Source organism: Typopeltis vanoorti, chromosome 21 (genome assembly GCF_054136105.1).
Source record: "Typopeltis vanoorti isolate ZY-2024b chromosome 21, IOZ_Tvanoo_1.0, whole genome shotgun sequence".
NCBI classification, from domain to species: Eukaryota; Metazoa; Arthropoda; class Arachnida; order Uropygi; family Thelyphonidae; genus Typopeltis; species Typopeltis vanoorti.
The window spans coordinates 100,488,727-100,511,935 of record NC_143569.1 but is presented as its reverse complement, the minus strand read 5'-3'; the positions used below and the strand labels follow the sequence as shown (position 1 = coordinate 100,511,935).

Below are 23,209 nucleotides of genomic sequence, written 5' to 3'. Positions count from 1 at the left end.
AAAGTATGAATTGTAAACATGATCCATTATTACTTTCAAGAACATTACCGTAAAAAACATATATTCTACTAATACAGGCTTGAAAAAACGGAATATTAATATTCCGTTTTTTCCGGTTTTACGGCCGTTTTTTCGAGAACGGAAGACTTAATTGTTCGGTTAATTCTTTTAAGTGTTCATTAGAAAGCTGTTTTTCATGGCTTTCTAAGACTTCTGTCTCATCTTCAGCTGTAATATCGTCCAATCCCACCTCTCACGCAAGCTTGGTAACGCCTTCAGTAACATTCTCCTCTTGCTCTAAATCCTCGAAGTCGTGCCTACATGCTGGAATACGTTTTCGCCATACTCCTTTTAAACACTTTGCTGACACTTCGTTCCAAGCTGTCTCGATGTTATTTATGCCCTTCAAAATATCGAATGACCGCCAATAGTATTTAATAGTTTTTCCTGAAGTGTCCAAGACTCTTACCATTTCCATAAATGTTATACGGAGGTAACAGGCTTTGAAGAGTGATATAATCCCCCGTTCCATCGGTTACAAAAGCGATGTGGTGTTTGGGGACGTGTAAACAACCTTGACATCCAATGGTGTTCTTACTTCAGCAAGGTTTTGAGGATGTCCAGGGGCATTATCCAAGAGAAGCGATGCCTTGGCTGTCAAATCATTTTCTTTACAGAAGCGAAGCACGGTAGGACAAAAATAATTTGTGTACCAATCTATAAAAACGTATTGTGTAACCCAAGCTTTCTTGTTCTTTTCCAATAGATTGGCAGCATGGCTTCTAGACCCTTGAAGGCGCGTGGTGTCTGTGAATGGTACACCAACATCGGTTTAAGCTTCTGGAGACATTTACACCTAACAAAAGCGTAAGTCTATCTTTTGCAGCTTTAAAACCTGGAGCGGAACGTTCTTCACGGGAAATGAAGGTGCGTGGTGGCAATTTTTTCCAGTAGAGCCCAGTCTATCAACATTAAAAATGAGATCAGGAGGATAACTTCCTTTTTTCTACACAGTCTTGAAATTCTCTAGGAAAAGCAGCCGCTGCCGCAACATCTGCACTTGCCCCCTCACCACAAAATTTGACACTGTGGCACTTGCTTCGAGACTTAAATCTCATGAACCAACCTTTGCTTCCTAAAAATGTTTCTTCGCCTCCATCTGTCTTTTTAAGATCCTCAAAAATTGTTTTTGCTTCCTCAGTTATAACAGCCTTGGTCAGAGGAATGTTTTTCTGATTCAAGTCATCCACCCATAATGATCATTATTTTTCCATTTTTTCATGAAGTTTACCTCTGCTATAACGTACATATTTTGCATTTAGTGCTGCCATAGATTGTTGCGCAGACTGTTTTATTCTATCTGCATTTTTCATAATTGTAGTAACAGTCGATGGAGGTAAGTTCATACTTCTACAGACATGAGCACGTGTCTGCCCATCTTCCATTCTTCGAATCACCTCCATCTTCTTTTGAAGTGTGATTGATTTCCGCACCTTCTTAACACCAAGTTCTGCTAATTTTTCTGCACTTCTATTATCAGACATGGTTTGTAATTACGTACTTTATCAATTTAAATACGTATGTACGTAAAAAAATTAAATAGAACAATTAGGAAAATTCAACAGTAAAACTAGGTTTAATACATATACGTCGTAGTAGCTCGGTAAACACTCAAACACTAGAGCAGTGTTTTTTAACGTGGGGAGTACGCCCCACAGGAGGGAAATTTGAATATTTTGCGGGCAGTTAGAAAATATGTTGCATTCGTCACCTCATATACTGATATACTCAACTATCAACTATCAGAGTTGAGGTGGGGAATGATCCAAAAAACGTTGGAAAACTGCACTAGAGTGCCTGCTAGCGTCGTTTTCAGTCCGCGCAGGTATCCGGCGTTATTGTGAATAGGCGTAAATTGAACCGTCGTAAACTGAGGACTGCCTGTACTTTGAATCTCATCCAGGACTTAAAGAACCTTTATGAGATGTTTCAAAATGAAAGTTTATTAGTTAGTCATACGGAGGACGTCTGGGTTACTCAAAAGGCGTTTATGGGAGAAAGCCAGACATCCTCCGTGTAAGAAATCTAATACGTAAAGCGAATGGGAAAAATCATGCATTTCAGTTTTTCATTATATAAAAACAATTTTATGCTTAAAGTAACAAAATGATAATATTAATAATTAATATCATTAATAAAAAAAGAAACTTTTAAGGGATAATTAATAGTAAATTCTAGAATTTTAAGAATCTAAATACACCATTATGATTTATGAATACTAGAATACTAATATTTCGCTGTGGTGATTAAACGAAGTGGGGAAAATTTCCCTTGGAGGGTAATGGATGGCAATGCTGTAGCCAATGAAGTTCTCACTGAGGCTCGGCTATTGCTGTTACCCTCCTGCCATTGAGTGGAGCCAACGCTGAGTTGGACGGTCTTTCGTCCACTATTGAGTGGTCTAGGGATCGTTCTAATTTTTAAACAGGGCTTTACTTACGTATCAGCTTCACTGTAATGTCGTAATAGCTTCACTTCCCATGCATGTCGTAAGAGGCGACTAAAATGGACGCAGAGTTTCGAGAGCTTTGGTCTCTTAGATTTTTTCTGGAATTTTGCTCCCGGTGAGGAGGGGGGTATAAATATAAATTTCGGGGGGTTAGCCCTGAGAGAGCATATTGAGTCTCTGGGGAGAACCCCCCCGGCACGGTCCCTCGTTATCTGGCGTGGCCCATTGCGAGGGGCCGTGCCGGTGGGTGCTTTTCCATGGAATATGAGTGGTTCTACTCAGTGGTGGGGGGTCCGTCACCGAATGGAACCGACGCTGAGTTGGACGATCTTTCGGCTACTCGTGAGTGATCCGAGGAATCGTCTTAATTTTTAGAAAGGGCTTTACTTTAATATAAGCCCCCACTATAGCGCATGCATGTCGTACGAGACGACTAAAATGGGTACTCAGGGAGGGTGATGGATGGCAATGCTGTAGCCAATGAAGTTTTAACTGAGGTTCGGCTATTGCTGTTACCCTCCTGCCATGATCAGAGCTTAAGCTCTATATTACCCATCCATACATATTCTTCTACCATTCTTGCTTCACCCATCTAGCCCCCCCGAAAAAAAACGAAGTTAGCTTTGCAGCTCTAGCTTGCCAAGTCGGCATTTTCTGTACAATGGAGTTGTTACATTTCATAAATTTATTTTTAGTAATTCATGTTGATTGTTTGAATACCAACTGTCAACTTAAGACTTATGAAGAGGCTTGTGAATAATCCTATTTCTTAGTACAATATTGACAATGACAAGACAATATTTACCGGAAAAACTTTCTTGAAGACTACAGATGTGTTGCTTTCTGCGTGCACATTTTATGGACTGCTTCTTGTCAGAGACAGGAAGACACTCGTAGTCTTTAGCGATATTTAAAAGTCAAATGTCAGAAGCAAACGCCAAACGCGACGGTACACTATTGCAATGTGTTGTATCTGTTTAGGAGACATTTCCATTGAAGACTGGCTCCTGCTGAGTCTGACAATATCAGTTTATGGGAGTAATTCCAGACATGATCAGATTGGCTTTCATAATCGCAATTTTCAATCCTTATAAGGACTGGCTTAAAGGAGCGAAGCAAGAATGCTTTTAACCTTCCCCGTTATATGTAGAGGACAATGTAGGGATAAGGTGTTATTGAGCTATTAAAGCTCTGATCATGGCAGGAGGGTAACAGCAATAGCCGAATCTCAGTTAGAACTTCATTGGCTACATCATTACCATCCCTTACCCTCCAAGGGTATTAATCACCGCATCTCACGGTCGATTAACTCCACAATTTTCAAATAACTATCGCCAACTTCATATATCTTTAACATTTAATTTCTTAAATGGTGTATCAAAGAGAAATCTAAAAATAAATTATTTTAATAAACTAATTTCACTATTTTATCTTTATCTATTAAAATCTTTAATTTTCTATTTTTCCATTAAACCAAACTATAATATTATTAAACTCACTTGTTATTAATCTGAAACCTATTCATTGTAAACTATTTGAGCCTTAAACCATCTCAAACATATGCTACATGAGACAATCTGTTACTAACTCAAGATAAATGATGAAGGTTATGGGATATGAATAGCGCATCCCGTCTCTGCATTTGCCTGCTTAATTAATGGAACAAATTTAGCAGTTTAGTTTTGCCAATTAACAAAGGAATTGCACCAACACTGATTTCAACCAGTTAGATTGACTATAAACTATGAGGCTATAAAAGCTTGTTTCGGCATTTCAGGGAAATACTCTTTCTGTAACTTTTTTCCTGTATTTTTATATTAATTATTATCTTTGACATCCTTTGGTCATTACTGTATGTGATTTCTCCAACTGTTTTTATATGTTCTTGTTTTATTATTTACTATACTCATTTTTAATTCATTTCTTATTTTATCATTACGCGTTCTATGTATTCAGTACACCCTGTTGATTGGTTGATTATCGAGTAATGGGAGAGGCCTTCACCCAATACTGGGGAAGATAACGGCTGAATATCATCGTCATCGCTTTATAAATTATCATCATCATCATCATCATCATCAAATTCCTGCCATGTACCCTCAAGGGGTGTACAGGATATGACAGTACTACATGAAAAAATTACATCATTACTAACTTCCTATCTACAATTTTCCTCCAAATCAGTCTGTTACTTGTCAAGACTCCAACATTATCAGATCTTATATTTCTATCGTCTAAGGCACTTTGTACCGTATCAATCCACCTATATCTTGGTCTTCCTCTGGGTCGTTTTCCTGCCAACTTGGCAGAGAACACTTGTTTTGCTAATCTTTCCTCTCCCATTCTATTTAAGTGACCATACCATCTGAGATTAGCTCTGCTAACACATTCCTGGATGCTGACAATGTCAAGTTCTTTCCTAATATCCTCATTTTTAATATGATATTGCCATTGATGCCATCTGTTCACGCCTCTAATCTTTCTCAGGACTCTCATATCTGCGGTCTCTAGTCTTTGGTCAAGTGTTTTACTTCTGACCCAGCTCTCAGATCCATAAGTTAAAATTGGTTTGAACACAGTCTTGTATACAGCTAATTTAGTGTTCCGACTAATTTCTTTCTTATTCCATATGAATTTATTCAATTGACTTCCCACGATACCAGCTTTGCTGATTCTGTTGTCTATTTCTATATTTAGTTTACCATCTTCACTAAAAATTGTGCCTAAGTAGCTGAAATGTTTTACTTGTTCCACAGGTTCTCCATTCACAACACAGTTGACATTTTCAATGATTCTGCCTATTTTCATTGTCTTTGTCTTTTTATTGCTGACCTTCATACCATATCTATTACAACAGCTATTCAATTTAGTCAAAGACTCTTGCAGACTTGTAGCGGATTTATTTAGAAGTATAACATCATCCGCATAAAGCAAAGAGCTGACATTAACATCTCCAATTTTGATATGAGGTTTAATACCACATTCCTTCATAATGTGATCCATATAGATAATGAATAACAGAGGAGATAATGTACATCCTTGTCTCACACCAGATTTAACATTAAACCATCTTCCTGTACTTCCTTCAATTCTAACTGCTGACTCACAACTCAAATAAAGACTAAGTATTGCTTGATATAATGCCCCATTGACACTATATAACTGCAGCGTATTGAATAGCTTCTCTCTTGGCACCTTGTCATATGCCTTTTCCAAATCGACAAAACTTAAATACAGATCTTTGTTATATTCCCATGCTTTCTCGACTATTTGTCGTAAAGTGAAGATCTGATCCTGACAGCCTCTATTTGGCCTGAATCCAGCTTGTTCTTCACCAAGCTTTTCTTCCACAATTCTTCTCAACCGTTTCTCAAGTATACTTGCATAGATCTTGCCAGGAACACTCAGTAGGGAAATACCTCTGTAATTCTCACATTCAGTTTTATTTCCCTTTTTATATATGGGTACTATGAGAGCTCGACTCCAATCATCGGGAATTCGTCCCTCTGTCTAGGCTTTCTGAACTATGCAGTGCAGCCACTGTAAGACTCTTATACCACCATATTTCAGCATTTCTGGTCGAATATCATCTACTCCTGCTGCCTTTCCACATTTCAAGCCTTTGATGGCTTTTTCTACTTCAAGTATGGATATGTATTCCTGACTGCATGCCTGGTCAGTGTTTTTTATCACTGTGCTGTCATCACTGCTTGTTTCATTTAGCAGTTTTTCAAAGTAATTACTCCATAGTTCAAGGATATCTTTTTCTCCTGTTTTCATTTCACCTTTATCATCTCTAATTCCTTTTACAGCACTCTTTCCTCCATTCCTAAGCTTCTTCAACAACCTCCAGAATATTTTGCCACCTTCTTGATATTTATTTTCTATATTCTTGACAAAGTCCTCCCATGACTTTTGTTTAGCTAGTTTTACACTTTTATAGTTTTTTTTACACATTTACAGTTTTATTTATAATTTATAAATTATAAATCTATAAATTTCTGATTTTTAGCATTGAAAATACTATTAATTGTGCACACAGTAAATCACTAAGGAATAACATTCTAAAAGTAATCTCATTAAGTATTCATACGGCTTATTTTATATTCACATCGCTGATCCAAATTGCAACTGAGCTTGATAAAATATATAGAATATCTTTATTCACTGAAATATTTTCTATGAGTATATTTTGTTTCTATAAACCAGGGGCGAATGCTGGTCTTGAAATCCACGCTTGCTCTTGTTATCATTCAGGGAGTGAGGTGTGATTGAGGTCTGATTAGCGGAATAATGAATTAATGACCATTTAAAACTATATATTTAGAAATTTATGTACATTTAATCATACAAATACAACATTCATTTTACAAATGATATTCTATCTTTTTCAATTTAGCTACTTGAATACAAATTCTACCCTTCGGTTCTTCTTTACGAACTGGTCAATAACATCGTCATAAAAAGTTGGTTGTAACTTAATTTTCCCAAGCAACACGCGCACTTTTAAAGGCTGGCTGAAGCTCACTGGCTAGAGCTACTTTGACTGCGTATGGCCTTGTATTTAAGACGACGTAAAGGGAGCGAAAATGGCTATGCGCGCGCATGAAATCACAGTGCTGCAGCGAGGATCTGGAAGCTCATATAACCGAGCAAGCCAACGTAGCTTTGATTAGACGAGCAAGCATCGGCCTTCGATACACAACGCAAAGCTCAATTATTGCCGCGCAAGCTTAAGACGTCTTCTGTCTACAAAAATAAAAGCCTAAATGGAATGCTTATAAATGCATGCATTTATTAACAAATGAATATTACTTCTTTCTCAATTAATGAGCTTGCGCAGCAAGCATAGCAAACATGGAGAATTCGCCCCTGGTGGATACTAATATGCTGATGGAAAATCTTTAGCAACATTGCAAGCCAATATGACTTTGAACGTTAATTTATCAGTGTATATGTGACTAAATTTAAAATTTACTTAATTTTTATTTGGCTAATTAAAAAAGAATTAGTTGATTAAACTGTGGTGAATGGATTTTAAGAGGGAATAATTATAATAAAAGCAATTATATACTAACCGACTGGCACTAAATTATGGAGAGGAGTCTATGGTTCTACAAGTTGGATGTTTGGATTCCTTCATGACCCCACCCCACCCCACCCGCATCTCATTGCTACCCTCGAGCTCTAAAAAAAGAAGTTGAAATCAGACGTATTTCTTAAAACAAAATAATTGAGATGTTAAACATAAGCAAATTCGAAATTTTAAAAAACGGAAAGTTCTCGCTCGGCTGAGCCAGAGATAAACTTAAACTTAAAATTTAATTTTAATAAAACCAAATTTGTCCGAATTTCATTTCTTCGTTCAAATTTTAAGTCTCCTCTTTATGATCTTATTGGAGTTAACGTCTATTAGAGGATTAACTACAATTTTGACGCGTATTAGGATTGCACGTGATGAAAGCAATCGAAAGATAGCTGGCCAATAATGAAGCGATTGTTCTGATAGCTTATAACACACACACACACACACACACACACACACACACACACATACACACACACACACACACACACACACAATCAGCAAAAAAAAAAAAATTCTAATAACTAAATGCTGTTGTTATCAAGGCAGAGCCACCAGTGAGGTGCTTGCCGGGTTTTCCATCTGAGGCGGAATAATCAAGGCGCCGCTGAACATTAATCACACTTATTAATGATTGGCGAATTACAACAAAGGCTGTGTTCCGTACATCTGTGGGTGGGTGGGCGCGCACGTGTGTCTGTGTTTTGCTGATTATCTGAAGTGAGGTCATTGATTCTACCTAAGCGAATGAGCCATTTCTTAATAACGCGCCACTAACGAAGTATTTAGCCCAAGCCACGTGATCACGAATTCCATCTGTTAACGGAAAATCATTAGACAGAGTTTTGAGCTATCAATGTTGTGCTATAACTGTGTACAGAGTCCATCACATTTCGTAAACATAACGAACAACTTGAAGAAAATATTGGTGTTAATATTCAGAGAGACGCAGTCTTGATCCTTAATATATTGTTTTAACTTTATTTTTGTTTATTTATTTATTTATTTTGAAGCAAGGGACAAAAACATTCTAGTTTCCTGAATATGTTTGTTATCCAATACTCTAGCGACTATATTTTTGCAAACTGCTAGCTTATTAGTTGAAAATGAGCGATTTATAATCATTGGGAGATTATCCATCTATGATGACGTAAAAGCTTCCCTATCATCGGAATAAAACCCTCCGTTTCCGAGGAAACAAAATATATTCTATAGATATCCACCAGGGTACCGGCTTCTCATTTCAATATTTAAGTCATGAATAAAACCCTTGAGACGCTTCTATATTGGCATACAATCAATGATTTGATTGACCCTTTTCTAAGTTATTTTCTTTAATTTAAATTCATCAATTTTGTGTTATAATATTCATATAATATTCATTTCAGAATTAATGTATACAAAAACTATAAAATTAACCAATTAAACCCATCTTTGAATGCAAAACAGATAAACCTACAAGTGAATATACACAACTTGCTGATTGACTAATTTTAAATAAATGTTCATAATAATTGTAAAGTTTATAGTTATTTATGAAGAATACATAAATGAATAATGATATTTTATGAACAAAATATAATTACTGTTTTTATTTATTTATTTATTAGAATTTCTATGTGTGCAAATCTCATTTAGTGAATATATATTGATACACAACACGTCAATATACTCATTTAAACCTAAAAATGTTTATTTTTCAAATTATTTTTTAGGTACATTCCAATTGATATTTCCCATTATTCCTTGTACAACATTCGTTAGATGGAGGAAAAATTTCATTTTTATATACGTGGGTTAAAAATCATTGAAAAGAAATATAATTTTAATAAATATAAATGAATTATAAACATATAATTAAAATAATTAAAGATTAGACAAAAAATAGTAAGTTTTGGCAAAATACACCCTATTCCTTTATATATCAATGGCACTTATTCACTATGATCATTCCAGAAGAACAATTCAGCTTCCGCAAAAATCACAGCACCACCCATCAAATCCGTAGAATGGTAGAATACATCACCACAGGATTCAATTGGAATCAACACACTGGAGCTGTCTTCCTAGACATCTCAAAGGCCTTCGATAAGATCTGGCACCAAGGCCTCCTCTACAAACTTATCATCGCTAACCTTCCACTAAACATGATACTCCTGATCAAATCATACCTCTCCAACAGGAGGATGCAAGTCAAAATCAATGAAACAGTCTCAACCCAACGGAAAATCCTCGCTGGAGTTCCTCAAGGATCACTGCTAGACCCGATCCTGTTCAACTCTTCACAAGAAGACGAGCATCCCCCAAAGGAGACATCACCCTGTTCAACTCTAAAATCCCCTGGAAAACTGAAGCAAAATACCTAGGAATAATTCTCGATAAGCGATTATGCTTCAACAGCCACATCAAGAGCATATGCACCATAGCTTCAAAAGTTATCACCCTTGATCAACAGACACAGCAAACTAAGCTCAACAAATAAAATACTACTGTACACGACAGTGATCCGTCCCACAGTCATATACACCTCCCTAGCCTGGAGCCATACCTCCAAGACAAACATCCTCAAGCTACAAAGACTACAGAACAAATGCCTGCGAATGATTCTGGACGCCCCGTGGTTCATCAGGAACGCCCAGATCCACCTGGACATAAATATCCCCTACATCTCTCCACTACTACGCTCACTAGCAGAAAAATTCTTTATGAAGACATCTATCCATCCAAACCAACTGATACAACAAGCCGGAAACTATGACGGTAATGACTACTGGAAACATAAAAGACCGAAAGCCATCCTAACACCCAACGACGAATAACCACCTCTGCCCACTCAGGGCGAGCTAAAATAGCTCACAAATCTCTCCCATCACTGCTCCCGAAACAGACAACAGGGAATATGAAAAGCGTCAAGCTTCACCCTCTGCGCCATATATGTCCTGCGTCCTGCGTCCTTTTCAGGACTTCCAGGGTAGCAAATGGCAATGATGCTGTAGCCAATGAAGTTTTAACTGAGGCTCGGCTATTGCCGTTACCAGCCATGACTAGGCCTTTTTAGCTCAACAACACTCCATCCACACAGATTTTCTTCATTCAGATGACGGGATAAAGAGTCAAGGACTCAGTCCATCGCCCAGTTCTTTTAAGAACTTTAAGAATTACTGATTTGACATGAGGGTAATGGATGGCAATGCTGTAGCCAATGAAGTTCTAACTGAGGCTTGGGTATTGCTGTTACACTCCTGCCATGATCAGAGCTTTAATAGCCTCTAACACCTTATCCCCTACACTGTCCTCTACAGATAACGGGGAAGATGAAAAGCATTCTTGCTTCGCCCCTTTAAGCCAGTCCTTATAAGGACTATAAGGAATTACTGATTTGCGGGGTCAACCGTGAGATGCGGTGATTAATACCCTTGGAGGGTAATGGATGACAATGCTGTAGCCAATGAAGTTCTAACTGAGGCTCGGCTATTGCTGTTACTCTCTTGCCATGATCAGAGCTTTAATAGCTCAATTACTAATTTGCAATAATTCTTACATGGATTCATTAATTTCCCGGTTTTAGGCTTTAAACATGCACTTAATTCATTTTAACGTCGCCTATATTTTGATAATTGGCCAGGTCGTCTTGTGATGAATGCCCTCGTCAAATGCAGAAGGTAGTTCATCACATGACGAGAGTATTCGACAACTCAGAATGAGATCTGTCCAGTAGAATATCAGTAAGAGCAAAAAATAGAGGAATTTGCTGCCATGGAGTGAGAAATCCCTGTGGATGAAAATGTCACTACTACTAAAGGAAGACTACATCCAATCATTCTCCCCGATCAAAAAAAACAGTTTGTCAAAGTATCACCAAAGACTAAAAAAAATCAATATTTCCTGAGTCAAAAAATACAGAAGAAGATATCAGAATCCACCAACTGAAGTTTCAGACTATCTAAACATTTAAACTCTAATAATCTGAAGCTTCCATATGACACGTTTTTGCTCTCACTATTGAGAAAGATCTAAAAGTTGTGCTAAGAGGCAGAACAGAATCAATCACTACGGAAGTCGCTAACAAATTTAATTAACTTTGGATTTAACCCTATAATGATTAGAAGGACGTACTGTTTGGATGTCCGATGCCAACTTGTTCTGATGGACATTAGTAAAACAAGAAATCTATGATAGCACACACAAAAAAAACGGAATACCGAGAAAAGCATGCAAAACCCTTCCTCTAACATCCACATATGAGAACATACTACTGCTCTTCCAGCAACCTGAATTCCCAAAGAAATCAAAGCATGTCAATCAGTCAAAATATACGTCAACCAAATAAAGAAGACGAACCGCAATGAGCAATTCCCCACAGCCAGCCCTAATCCAGTTGCCATCATCGCTGCATCATTGGGCAACATGCTAGCAGAATTCAGAAAATCCAACCCGATATAAGTGGCAACAAAAAAAAAAGATTCGGTAAACGCATTTATTCAATCTTAACTCCACTTCGCAATGAATAGAAATCAATTTGCACCCATATCGCCTACTGGAACGTCATCATCCTGACAAGATTCTTGAACTATATGAATCTGTCACCAGCCATAATCCAGAAATAATTCACACACAGAAACGACAAGTCTAATGCCAGAAGTGGAGGCACTTCCATCTATATAAATCACCACCTAATGCTCAACGAAGTAGCTATTCAACTGGTATAGAAACCTAGACATCAAAGCAATAGAAGTTGACATCACCAGCACGTGGAAACCAAATTGCGCAGCCTATAATTCGCTCAACAAAAACAAATCACTACTGAAAACAGATCTGCACGCAAAACGAGGCACCAAAAAGAAGCTGTTCTGATAAATGGTGACCTAAATCGAAACCATCTCGCCTGGAAGAGCAAACCAACAAACCGAAACGGAAAAACAATAAATGAATACGTTGTTAGTAACAACAACAACAACAACAACACACAGCAATAGCCGACCCAGCCAAATCTACACACACACACACACACACACACACACACACACACACACACACACACACACACACACACACACACACACACACACACACACACACACACACACACACACACACACACACACACACACACACACACACACACACACACACACACACACACGCACACAATGAGCTCACTGGAAGACAAGACATTTTCAGCTACAATAAACGAGCTCCTACTACCAAGATGCTACTACTTAGCCCAATCAGTTGGCCTGACAAACGACAGATTACAACGAGAGACAACTACAAACAAAGACAAACCTCATCTAAGCCCACCCTAACTACCAGTCCCCAGTGAGTGATCATAAAGGCTCACAAGTCGTTCTCCACAAGCACACCCTCTCTATAACACAATTAAAAACACGCTGTCAATATTTGCTTCCCGTAAAATAAAAAAAATTACCACGTTAGAAAAATTAATGAAATATAATAATAAACAATAATGAAAAATTAATGGAACACAAATAATAATGTAAAAACAAATATAAGCTATGAGTTTTGTTGAGAATTTTTCTTAAAATCGATAAAAATGCATATACACCTTCTTATAAATTATACTATTACTAAAAATAATGCAACATATTCTTAAATTATTATATTATATTATATTATATATATATATATATATATATATAGCGTGCAATTAAAATACATCTTATAAAATACATCTTATATCATCATCACCACGAACCATGGGCTCACTGCCCGTTGATGTCCGATGCCTGCTTCACTATCTTCCACATTTCTTTGTCCAGTGCACATTGTCGCAGTTTTTGTACACCCAATTCTGTGTGGTCTACCTCTTCTGTTTAAACCGTCCAAAATACCAAACATAAATGTCTTTATCTTCAGCTCCTCACTCATTCTACAGATGTGTCCAAATAATTACAGCTTCCATTTTATAATCTTCTGCATTAGATTCTCTTTTGGTTGTATCTTCCGATAGAGCCCTTCATTTGTGATTTTCTGCACCCAACGTATTCTCAGAATCTTCCTGTAACAAGGTCTTTGAAATGCCAAAATTCTTTTTCTTGATTCCCTATTTATTACCCATGTTTCAGATCCATTCAGTACACCGCTAAAGATGCATGTTTCCAGTACTTTTAGTTTTGTTTGCAGGCTGATCACTTTTCTTTTCCAGGTGTCATCCATGGCCTTCAGATTTGTTCTTCCTTTGCAATCCTGATTTTTATTTCTTTTTTACAGTCCAAATCATATAATTTTACTTCCCAAATATATGAATTGTTCTACATTTTCTATATCAATTCCATCTACTTGTATCTTTTGTTTCATGTTTTCTCACTAAATACCGTTGTCTTTATTTTTTAATAAGTTCATAATAAGTCCAAATTTCTTCCCTTCCTCATTTAACAGTTTCAGTGTTTTTTGTAGTTCTCTTTCGTCTTCTTCAATAATAACAATGTCATCTGCAAATCTCAGATTGTTAATTCTCATTCCATGTACAGATATTCCTTTTTCATCTTCCTTCAGTTTGTCCATTGCTCTTTCTAAATGTGCGATGAAAATTCTTCGTGATATTAGGTCCCCCTGTCTAGTACCTCTGGTTGTTCTAAACCATTTCCCCAAATCATCACCTATTCTAACTGCTGCAACTGCATTCTGATAAACATCTTTTAATATAGCTATTAGTTTTTTATCAATTCCATAGGATTCCAGAACTGCTAATGTCACTTTCTGGTCAATATTGTCAATACATCTTATATCCAGGTCAGTATATTTATTTATTGTCATGATGAAGATTAAAGTGCAGTATCCGATTCTATAGGAGGTTGCTAGTTGTATGTCTTGTCTTGCAGAAGTAAGAACGTCTCTCGTGAGGTAAGGCGGTTTCTAGTTTCTCTCGTACGCTGATTCTTATGCGTAAGCTTTCGTGCTTACAGGATTATTTTTCTAGTAGACCTTCGGATCTACAGGATTATTTGCTAGTAGGTCAGAAGACCTACGGGATTTTGCTAGTAGGCTTTCGGATCTAAGGGATTATTTGGTGGTAGGACTTGTTCCTACGGGGTACACTGTACCACATTTACTTTCTTCCTCCTTTTTTTTTCTTTTATAGCAATCTAAAATTAGTTATGGCTTCGTTCTAGTCTAGGATAAGAACGTTAGGATTTGAAATAGATGCTAAAATAGAAAAAAAGAGTAGTATGCCAAACTTTATGCGAGCAGCAGGATCTAGCAACATTTATGGCTTCGCCCCATATGTTGGGGGGGGGGGATTTCAGATAGTAGTCAAGAATGTAGAAACGAGAGACAAGTTGCTGTATGGTTTTAAATGCGCCAGGGCCAAAACAACTCCGGTCATGATTCGAAGCCTGCTTAGAACAATTAAAATAGACAAAATTCCTTTAGAATACATTGAGCAGCGACGACGTCATTCATAAGATCTTCTCCAAATGGAGAACTGTTAAAGACATCAAGTAAGGTACTGACAAAGACAAACCGGAGTGGAAATGTGGCGAGATTAGCTTCACTATGGAAATGATGAGCCCTCTTTCTAATAGGTTCTGCAAGGGTTATGGTTAGTTACCCGGGTGTCAGGAGCCAGTGCTTCAGGTGTGGCTCCTGTGATCATCTGGGAGCAGAGTACATAAGAGCCAAATGCCGCAATTGTAACGAATCTGGACACACCTAAGAGCACTGCAACAACCCTTGCAGAAAATGCCAGCAACAAGACCAGAAGATCAACAAGTGTCCGTATAGAACAGCGGCAGAAAGGCTAGGGGGTATTATCTAACTACTCACAATTTCCCATCGGTTAATTCAGATAGCACGGGCACGTCAGAGCACACAAACAGGGCTCTTGAATTTCCATCACTACCAACAAAGACAGCAGGTTCTGGGGAGGTGAAAAGGACAGACTTTATGAAGACGTCGTCGCTTGAAAAAAACCGAAACCGAAAAATGGAATCCGAGACTTCCTCCACAAAAACTGACACAGCAGTTGAAGAATAGGCAACATCATCTGCCCAAGGGGGGGGGGGGAAGAGACAGTAGAGGAAATGGAAGTGGCAACTGTAACAACTAAATGACAAAGAGATCAAGCAGAAGAAGAAAATATAAAATCAAAATGACAACCAGCTAAGAAAGAATCTACCTGAGAGAAAAAGCTGTCTTTCACCGACACAGTTAATCGTCTGCCGAAGAAAATTGTGATAATGCAACCTCCTCTAATGCAGCAAAAGAAAGTAACATCCCCTTCAGTTCTGAGCACAGTCAAGGGGAAAAATCTTAATCCGCTCTTTCAAACAAACCCCTGGTGCAATGGAAAGGCTTCTCGCCACAATCGACAGGTTCGGAGAACCAGTATTTTTCAGTCGACCCCTGTGTCAACGTGGAATGGTTCACTCTTTCCGTAACCGATATATTAACAGACTCAGTTAAAAACTCGATCTCAGATCGAGTTTTTAACTGAAAAAAATGGTGCCTCCGATCATCCTTAGAAAAAAGCAGAAGTGGGAAGCTATAAGATCCACAATGTCCAATCTGCACCTTGGCTTCATTAAGGCCAAAAACATGGATGAAGGCATAAAGATCCAACCAGCAACAGTGATCGTTTGCCAGATCGTTTGCCTGAAGACATCATGAACTTCATCAGAGACAAAAACAGAGCTAGGAAAAGATTCTGTAACACGCGTGCACCACAAGATAAAACAGCTCTAAACAGGATAAATGGGGCAATTAGAGATGCGCTTAAAACTCATAGAAACCAAGTTTGGGATAAAAAGTTATCTCTCCTATTGATCACTCTATCTGGGAAACATCAAAAATAAAAACAGTCCCCCCCCGATAATCCCAAACCAGGGCTTAGTTCACACAGATGTAGATAAGGCAGAAGCCATACTAAAGACTCTAGAAGAGCAGTGCAAACCCTCTTATAACAACTTAGATTTCAATCACTTGTACAAAATCCATAGACAGGTCAGACACTTTAAATCTTCCAGATACCAGCGCTGACCATATTGCACCCACATCATCTGTTGAATTATATGATATTATTAAAAAAGGTCAGTGCACCTGACCAGTATAATAAATGCAATCTTAAGATTTCACTATTTTCCTTCCACCTGGAAACTGGCTGATGTAATTCCTAATCATAAGCCAGGCAAAGACCCACACCTACCGCAAAATTATCGTCCAATCAGTCTTATCTCTAATCTGGGTAAGGTTGTGGAGAAGGTCATCCTCTCACGACTCCAAACATCAGTAAATGACCTAAACATCCTCCCTAAAGAACAGTTTGGTTTTCGGCAACACCATAGTACTACCCAGCAAATCCACAGAATTGTGGAATACATCACCACCAGCTATAACTGGGGCCAGTACACAGGAGCTGTTTTCCTAGACCTATCCAAAGCATTTGACAAAATCTGGCATTTTGGACTCCTGCACAAACTTATCTCAGCCGGTACCTCACTAAAAATGGTTCATCTAATCCATTCATATCTTCAGAATAGATCAATGCAAGTAAAAATCAACGGTTCTACATCGTTCCAGCGCCATATCTTTGCTGGAGTGCCATAGGGAGCCCTACTGGCTCCATTGCTGTTTTCTGTATACATGTCGGACATCCCGCACAATCGGATGTCTTCCATTTTGGCCTTGTATGCGGACGATACAGCAATACTAACCAGATCTCTCCGACCCCATTTCGTTAACAGAAAGATTCAAGAAAACCTTCTAAAGCTGGAGGGTTGGTTCTCCAAATGGAGATTAGAAGTCAACCCCCAGAATAGCTCAGCCGTTCTTTTCTCAAAAAGGCCAATGTCTCCTGCAGGAGATGTGTCACTATTCAATACTAAAATTCCCTGGAAGACAGAAACAAATTCCCTGGGTGTAATTCTCGACAAAAAGCTATCTTTCAACCAACACATCAAGTCTACGTTCGCAAAGGCATCTAAAGCCATAGCTCAGATCTATCCGCTAATTAATAGAAATAGCAAGCTCAGCAACAGAATCAAATTGCAACTATACCAGATGACGATTCGTTCTATAATCACCTATGCCTCTCCGGCCTGGAGCCATACCCCTAATGTTAACATTATCAGAATACAGCGAGTGCAGAACAAGTGCTTGAGAATGATTCTGAACGCCCCGTGGTATTTTAGAAAAAATCAACTTCATAGAGATAAAATATTCCTTATATTTCCTCTTTTCCACAATCCTTAGCATCCAAGTTTTTCCTAAAGACGTCCACACACCCCAACGATTTGGTTCAGCAAGTTGCAGCATACGAGCCAACGGACATATTCAAGTATAGAAGACCGAAAGCTATATTAGCCTCCTTTAGTGATGCATAATCTCCATGCCCAGTCAGGGCGAGCATTCTGCTCATAAATTTTACCTTCACTGCAACCACAACAGATAGCGGGGATTATGAAAACCATCTTGCTTCACCCCTAAAGACATAAATGTCAATTGTCAATTGTCACTCGATCTCAGCTTCAAATATGCGCTTTTGTTCAGATGGGGGACTGACATAGTGAGGGTTTTTGCTCTTTTAGGGTTCTGCCTTGTCTCTCTGAGGGGGGGGGGAGGGCTTACGATTTCGGGGAATCTTGCCTTGAGAGAGCATTTTGAATCTCCGGGAAGAGTGATTTCCGGAGTGGCCCGTGGGGGGATTCTTCGATGGGTGCTTTTTCCTGGAATATGAGCGGTTCTGCTTAGTGGTGGTGGTGGTGTGGGGGGGGGGGAGCGTCACTGAGTGGGACCAAAGCTCAGTTAAATGATCATTCAGGTCTCTCGTTGTTGGGCGATCTGAGGGATCGCACGATTTTTGGAGAATCTTCGCAACACATAAACACGGAAAAGGATTATAACCTACTTACGTGAGACTAATTGAAATAGTAAAAGGGGGGATCATCGTGCTAAAAATGTTTAACATGACAAAAAATTCCCTTTTCGAGTTGCCACTCCGAATATCAACGGTTTGCGATCTATCTCTGCACAGCACGCTGTTTGGAGACTATTTTTACTTCATCAGGTTCATCTACTATTTCTGCCGGAGACTCATTTTTATCAGTTCTTGGACATTGAATTTTTCAATGTTCAAAAAGATATTGCAGGATCTAGTCCCTGTATACTGGAAGTTTAGGGGTATAATAATTCGCTTCCTCATTGTCTCGGCCCCTCATAATATCCACCAGCGACCTAGGTTCTTCACATCTCTAGAACCCTATTTTCACGTGGTTCAATATATCATCGCGGGGGATGGTTGTACTGGAACTGTATTGCAGACACACGACATGACAAGGTAGGTGGAAACAACAATTCTGGTACCGGTGGCTCTAGGGAACTGCAATTCTCCTGTGATAATGTCGACCTCATTGATATCTGGATGGAGCATAATCCAGGCAGAGTCGGTACCATATGGTCGCGAGGAAGAGTCTCAAGAAGACTCGACCGCGTTTACATTTCCAGCAACCTAGAGCCACAAGTCGTTACTGTGAGGCATAAAGCGGTTGGCAGTTCCGTAAAAGACGATAAAATGGTTCTGTTAGCAGTAGAACTATCCGAGGTCGTTGACACATCCAAAGGACCTTGGAAACGTCCTCCCAACTTCCCGAAAATGTATAACGAGGATTTGCAATTGCTATGCGACAAATGGAAGAACGCCCACTGGGATTGGGATGCATGGACCACCTTTAAAAACGAGGTAGAAGAGCTCTTTCAGAATTGCTCAAGATAAAGTGCTTACGCAAAAAAAAAAAAAAAAAAAAAAAAAAAAACGAGAGATCTGTACCCCGAGAATTAGGGTGGTTCCGTGAGAATCAGAGAAACGTATTCCCAGTGATTCCCAAATTAAAGCATTGGAAATCTAGAGATAGAGGCATATCGACGAAAAAAAGTCGCCGAGCTCGATTTCGGAGCCAGGTTGTTTCTGCATTACGGAGGAACAACCTCCGCCGCGGTTTACAATCGGCAGCGCATAGCAGCCTATGACGAGAAAATAATTCGGCAAATCCAAGTTAACGGTCGAACTTTCACGACCACGGGAGATATCCTGCAGCATTTTTTTCATCGTTATTCGAGAGCCAGTTCTGATGACGCCGGGATGACAGGCGACTTCAACGCCTGGGACATAACAAGTATGCCTGAACGCCTATGTGCACTTCAAGGTAAACCAACAACATCCGAAGAGATTACTCGGGCTTACAAAGAACTAAAGCTCAAGAAAACCCCGGGCCTAGATGGACTAGGTGTTCAGTTTTTTCGGACTGTCTGGAATTTCATCTTGCCCATTCTGGTCTCGATTTTTAATACGACTTTATCTACCAGGCACGTGCCTGCAGACTTTGTTAGTGGGTACACGATTTTTATACCCAAAAAAGGGGGAGGGACGGACCTGAATAGTGTGGGTAACTAGAGGCCCATTTCCTTGACCAATACGGATTACAAGCTATTACAGTGGTGCGTGATCGACTGAAACTGGGCTTGGGAAATGTGCTTACCAGCACTCGAGTGTACGGAGTTCTGGTTAAGTCGATGGGACTCAACCTATTTCTGATAAGAGATCTTAATCTCCTCGTGACGAACAAGGAACTTCCACTCGCACTCGTGTCAGTAGATTTGGAAAAGCGTTCGATAGTGCAAAGCACAACTTCCCGCACTGTAGCGAAGGAAAAGTGGGTGTGACTTCTTGGGTAAGGGAAATAATCAAAAGCATCCACAACAGAACAACAACATCTATCGCCAAAAATGGGTTTCTCTCTGAACCCATTCCCGTACGCAGAAGGGTTCCGCAAGGCTGCCCCCTGATCCCCTTCTTTTCTCTCTAGTACTAGAACCGTTTTTAAATGAAACTGGCGAATCTCACGCAGTGAGAGGAACACCGCTACCTATCGACTCCAAACAGAGCAAAAATGCGTATGCTGATGATATTGTTAGAACCCTTAGGGATTCCGATTCCATTTACATTTTCTTCGGCATACTGCAACAGTGTCGAGTGCTCAGTGGTCTTCGCGGTAACCAAGTCAAAACAAAAATCAAAATTATTCGAAAATTTGGCCCTGACAATCTTCCGTATGGTTTGACACCATTAACCGAACCATTAACAATATTAGGAATTCCCTTCCATGCGAGCCCTGGAAGGGAAGGTTAAAAACAAGACTGTTTTTGTGTTGTTTTTTAACAACACAAAAACTCTTCGATTCCTGACGTGAAAAACTCACTCCTTTTAAACCAAATTATCTTTCAACCGTAAAGCGACAGTCCTCAAAACCATCATAATAGGAATGCTGTTACACACAATCAACTTAACAAACACCACAGACGCACAAGACAAGGTTATTTACAGGCGGCTCATCGACTTCTTCTGGAGCCACAGGAAACACGAGGTACGCAGGGCTTTTCTCCATGTCCTCTCCCACGCAAGGAAGGTTTGCCCTGCCTATCTTAAAATATTCATATTACACTATTCTAACCACTGGCATCAAATCAAATCCCATCTGGCAATCTCATTAAATATTTTATTGGATATTTCCTACCCTGTTTTGGGACCACTAGACATGCTGGACCATGTGCGGAGGTGGTGTCAGTGTGGTACTATGCAATATGTAAGACACTAAAAAGATTTGTTACAGATGGGGTTCGGGTGATTTAGCTTAGCCCAAACCAAGTACTGCAAACTTTTCGATTACTTTGGTTTCGAGATGCCTCACCTGGGCACGAATGAAGAGATACTCTTTAAGAATATCAACAACAGCTGGGGGGGAGGCAACATTTTCACAGGATTTGGCTTGGAGAATCACTTACGGCCGACTCTCGGTGAAACTTGCAAAATCACAATATCGTCCCTGACCTTGTGACCCCTTTTGCGAAATATGCCATGCAATTGAAACTGTAGAACACCTCTTCTACCAGCGCAGCGCATTTGGCGAAGGCTAGCTGAAGTACTTAGAATCCAGAGGCCTACTTTCTCCGAGGTGCTGCTATTGCAGTTTCCCACACAGGTGACGGAAAGAAAAAATAATAATAATTTTTCTCATCAATGTTATAAAATATCGCACATGGAAAATACATAAAACATTTTCTCACTGAGGAAGACAGAATCTACCATCGAATTAGGAATTGGTTCTCCGCCTATCTCTCTCTCTCTCTCTCTCTCGATTCCTGGAGCAGAAAAGATACCTCTTAGACGAAGAAGGAGATGGTGAAAGCCACCAGCCATATGTCAGATTACACAGGAGAGAATTAAAGTGTGCGTGTATTCGCACCATGATGTTCATGACCATTAAAACTCAGATTTTATTAGATTTCTCATTTTAGTCTAATTTCATTTCATTATAATGTAGGGGGGTTGTCCTGAACAAACCCAGGCTACGCACACTGTATTAGTATACCAATGCGGGAGTAATTTATTTTATTTTTATAAACTTTGTAGCTGAATTAATATTTATTGAAAATATTCATATAACATACGGATGCTTTTAAATAAATATATAATCAATGCTTAATAGACATGTGGAGTTCGGTGGAAGTGGCGCTTGCGTCCTCTTCGCTTGGTCGCTCGAACTTAGACTTAAGTTCAAGTCTAGTTGCCGACTGGAGGAGCTTTTTTCGATTCCTTTCTTCGACCGGTTCCCGTGTTAGTCGATTTCTGGCACGGGCAAGCGGGTTTATCATCCCATAAACAAAAGAAAATCGATCGTAGTACCCACATTATTTCAGACAGTAACATATCTTGTTAGGGTAGGTACCAAGAGATGGCAGCACATGTTTGCCAGCTTCTTCATCGGTGGCTGCTATAGTTAGTGATAGACATGGGCTAGCTATCTCTGACTGGCTACCGGTGGAGATTGAACTGCCCACTTAGTCTCCAAAAAAGCTAGATAGGGTACAAAGGCCTCGCCTACTCCCTATAAGGGAATAAAAGGCATTAGCTGATTTTTTAATGCTTAATTTGTTACCATTTGAATTTGATGCTAACCGCAGTTAACATTGCTCACTTAGGAGATCGGAGTAAGACTGTCTTAGATTAGATTGCGATGTTTCGGTGATTGTGAAGTAATTTTATGAGCACTGCACATAAAATTACTTCTGTATTGAAGCTCGGTTCTTCAAGACTTAGAATATTAGTTTGATTACATTTGCCTGTTGTGTGTTGAAAGAAAAGTGACAAGTAATTTTCCAGCATCCAATGAGCAATCAAACTCATTAAGCAGGATCCCAATAGGTTTGTAATGTGCCGCAATAAAAATAAATAGCGTATTTCGGTCTTCTTAAGATTTACTTCATGTAAATTCTTAGAATTACGTCTTAGAAGAGCCAACATAAAGGCGTAAATACATTTGTTCGGGTCTTGGATAAAAGAAAGAAGGAACTATCTTGTGTGTGTGTGTTGAGCAATAAATTGTCGCCTTTCGTGAAGCTGTCAGTAAGTGCTTGTGTCTTGGAAATTAGCTAAATGCAAGACAACACTGGCGAAGCTCCGGAAACAAACAACACAAGCTTCATCCTCTCTTCCTGAGACTAATTAGGAGTGTCTTTTATTGGCTTCTTGTACGTTAATCGGTGACTGGTCTCTTGGGTGGCGCCGCTGTCGAATTCCTGCCATCCTTCAGCGTACCAGA

At 39.2% G+C, this 23,209-nt stretch overlaps 1 protein-coding gene across 1 annotated transcript in view; it reads right to left on the bottom strand.

Moving 5' to 3' along the window:
- Nucleotides 1–23,209, bottom strand: part of LOC150095146 (inactive tyrosine-protein kinase transmembrane receptor ROR1-like) — a 122,928-nt gene that overhangs the window by 66,429 nt on the left and 33,290 nt on the right. The gene's annotated exons all lie outside the window — the stretch shown is intronic.